This window comes from Manduca sexta, unplaced genomic scaffold (assembly GCF_014839805.1).
Source record: "Manduca sexta isolate Smith_Timp_Sample1 unplaced genomic scaffold, JHU_Msex_v1.0 HiC_scaffold_3223, whole genome shotgun sequence".
Lineage (NCBI taxonomy): Eukaryota > Metazoa > Arthropoda > Insecta > Lepidoptera > Sphingidae > Manduca > Manduca sexta.
This window is the reverse complement of record NW_023594268.1, coordinates 2005-5935: the sequence shown is the minus strand read 5'-3', so window position 1 is coordinate 5935 and position 3931 is coordinate 2005. Positions and strand designations below refer to the sequence as shown.

The 3931-nt window shown below is 34.0% G+C and overlaps 1 pseudogene; it reads right to left on the bottom strand.

Annotated features, from left to right (window-relative positions):
* Positions 1 to 603: 603 nt before the first annotated feature.
* Positions 604 to 3441, bottom strand: LOC119192814 (annotated as a pseudogene).
* Between the last annotated feature and the right edge of the window lie 490 nt (positions 3442 to 3931).

Below are 3931 nucleotides of genomic sequence, written 5' to 3'. Positions count from 1 at the left end.
TGCAAACTATTCTTGAATAGGTGTTTTACAATGTCAAGGTCCCTAATTGTATAATAATGATTTAATTCTTAGTCATAATAGTACTAAAATTGTAACAGAAAACATTTATATTAACAATAAAATTCATATTAATAAAGTAAAAATACTTACACTTGTGATTTCTGTCCTTGTACATCTTTGAAAAATAATATGAGCGTGGCATAAATTACTGCGGCTTTTAAAGTCATGATTTAAAACTGAACATCGGTTCACGGGAGACACAAGCACGGAACCGCGACCGGCTCCACTTGGCGTGATCGGTTCGCTACTACTGCATTTGCACAAAACTGGAAGCTGCTCTCTATGCGGACAGCGGACGTTGGATAAAGGCTGCGCAGGAGTCATCCGCTACATGCTAGCTATGGTGTAAACAATTGAGCTTTTACATACACGTTAGGTAAATTCAGACTCGACTAGTAGGTATTGTTTGACGTAAGTAACTCGTGCGTCACAAGTACCTACACATAATAGATAACCGCATTTAGTTTATTACTTAGTGTAAACTCCGCTGTTATTTGGAAATGTCCTGCATTAAAGTACAAGTTTGTTCAATGAAAGTTTATATAAGGCAAATATTTTTATTTGAATAATTCATTTATACATTTTTTAGAGCCGGTTGCATACAATTTACTGTATACGTGATGAAATTTAAATCTTGCAAAAGATTTGTTAACCTTTCGAAATGACGTTCCGTGTATGGTAGCGCTCCTTCGATGAAACTTCCTAGCGCCGGAACTTTAAGTTTACCTGAAATAATTTCTGGTGCTAATATATGGAATACCAGCTGAGCAGCATGACAATTTTTGTTGTTTGTGTTCCACTCTGCAGCAGATTTTAGTAATGTTTCTTTTTGTGTATGGTTTATCTCTTTTAAAGTGGAATATAGTTTCTCATTTCCGCCCTTTAAAATTTCATTGACTATTTTCAAGACATGCATTGGTCTTTCCATACGTAAAGCCAATTTTAGTGCTTTGATTAACTTTTTATCATGCAATAAGTTCATTAACTCTTGCTCTTGTAAAATCATTTCTTCTCGGGCTTTAGCCATTTGTTCTCGTTTTTCTAAAGTTACGTCTTTTAATTTAACTAATTTTGAATCCGAGCCTCCTGTAATAATCATTGATTCATCTTTCATAACTGCTAGAGACCATATTTTACCGTCATGATTATCTAGAGACATTTTACAATCTGATGTTTTTATATTCCACAATTTTAGTGAAGCCATCTGCACCACTCGAGATTATTTGCTGTCCTCTACTGAGGAACTCAATTTTAAGCACAGAACTTTCATGTCCTTCAAATGTTTTTAAGCAGCTCAAATCAGCTATAGACCAAAGCTTTATTAGGCAATCAGCTGAAGATGTAAGAACTACTTGATCAACAGGTGAAAATCTCACACACCAAATGCCTCTTCTGTGGCCTTTTAAGACACCCAAAAGGCTCAGGTCGTCTGTCCATAATTTTGCTGTTTTGTCTTGGGAACCAGTAGCAATCATTTTATCATTAGGTGATACAGCAACACAGTTAATGTCCATTTGATGTGCTAACTCAGTATGACTTGATTTTAATTTATTATTTAATGATTCTTCATCATTGGGGGAACAGTCCACGATTTTTAAAACAGTTATCTTGACTAACTGAGGTAAAAAATTTGCTTGATGTTTGTGACGCAAAAACTGAGCCAACAGAAGCAGTGTGTCTAGTGCCAACACCTAGGCATACAATTTTGTTTTCTTCGGTTTGGAGCCATATCCTAACTGAATTGTCCTTACTAGAAGATACAAACATTTCTGGCTTTGTAGGGAAGCAGGCTAAGGAAAGTACAATATCAGTATGACCTTTGATTAAATGACAATCCATGCTATCTAGTTCATAACATTTGAGATCTTGACTGTTTGTTGCCACAACAATATGTTTCTCATCTTTGCCAACAAAAATTATGTCTAGGACTTCATCAGTGAAACCAATCATTTGTTTAACAAAACTAAATGTTTCAAGGTCATGTAAAATGATGTTGTGATCAGCAGTTACTACAGCCAAGACATTTCTGACTTCATTAAACATTAGGTGAGTAATCGCCAATCCACCTTCTTCTGATGCTGCAGAGACCAAGCTGTTATTTTGTTCGCATAAGACGGCTTATAGATAAATTCCATATTTTGACAATACCTTTTCACCTGCACAAGCTACATAAACTCCTTCTGTTTCTGCCTTTTTTGTAAAATTGGGTATTTTAAATGTGAAAGGCAATAAAAAAGTATCTTCAATACCTTCATAAACTGGTAAAACTCTAAGAGCTTTGCTTTCATTTACTTTCCATAATATAAGAACTCGATCTCTACCAGAACTAACCATGTGTTCACCATCAGATGTAAATTGTAAAGAAGTGATTTTGCTAAAATGTCCTGAATATACTTGATGTTCTTTGCCAGTTCTAGAATGCCAAGATCTGATTTTTGTGTCATCTGCTGCTCCAAAATTAATTGTTTATCAGTATCGGGATGATATTGTAATACTGAAAAACTCCCATGGCACCTCTCAAACTACTAGTGCATGTGTTATGAGCTAAGTCCCATAGCCTAATATTGCCATCTGAGCCACCAGAAGCTAAATTTTCATTTTGCTTTGTCTTAAAGCTAATTTTGCAACTGTCCTTTGGTGGCCCGATCTCCAAACCTTCTCTTGTTTACCTGTTTCTCGATCCCACAGTTTGATTAGTCCACTTTTATGAGCACTAACAATCTTTTCATTATTATGACATATTCTAAATGTGTAAATTTGGTCAACTTCTTCATCATCTGCTCCTTGGCCTATTACAAGAACCTCAGATAATGTGTTTACATCAACAACTTTTATTGTGTCCTCACATAAGCATAGTAGATGAGCACCGTCATTAGTCCACTGTATATCTCCGCCAGTATAGAACGCAGTATAATCTGCGGTCTTTTCATATCTGGAATAATAAATATGAAATTTTAAAATTTAAATTTTAAGGAAATTTTATTACGAAAATTCCGAATAATCCCATAAAAATTATATAGACGAATATTAATTTACGAGTTCTTAGTATTTTAGAATTAGAGTCCCTCTACAACAAGCAGAATTGCGGTGGCACTGAAATGAATGAATATAATACTAATTTAATTACTGGGTATTACGATACTATATCTAATATCCAAAGTAACGATGCATGATACATATTTTGTATTGCTTTGTAAATCATTTGTGAAGTAGTAAAGGTTAGAAGTTTAAAAACATTGGTAAACATTTGATGCAGGCACATATGCTCCGCGTTTACATTAAATGATACGAGAAAAACCTGCTGAAAATATAGATAAAACGACGCTTACATTTCTTTTAAATTAGCCATTTCTTGATTTTTCTAAAACATCGATTAACAAATAAAGAATAGAATTTTCGTTTTCGTATTCTACACCATGCTTACTTCATTGACTTTTTTTATTCCTAGCTAGGAAATTTTGACGTATGTGTTTAGTGTTGCCAGATAACCAAAGAGAATACAAATATTACGTAGGCAGATAACAGTCTTAGATCGATAAGATCTACTAAATCTAAGCTCATCATTCCGGTTTTTAAGAAAAAAATATATTCTTATAATATTATTTTATAACATACAAGAAGACGTATTTATACATATAGTTATTAGTAAGGGGGTCAATCGCAAATAAAGTAGGGGTGGGTGGTAGGCTTTATAATTATACCCAATAAACAGACAACTTTCAGTTCATTATAACGAATGAATGAGTTATAGTACCCTCTGTGTTATACTAAGTTAGCAAGGCATAATTGGAATTTTTACTGCCAAAAATTAAATTAAATCGAAAATTATAGTTCACTAATAACCAAGTGTTTCTTGTGGCTTGCGTTGGGG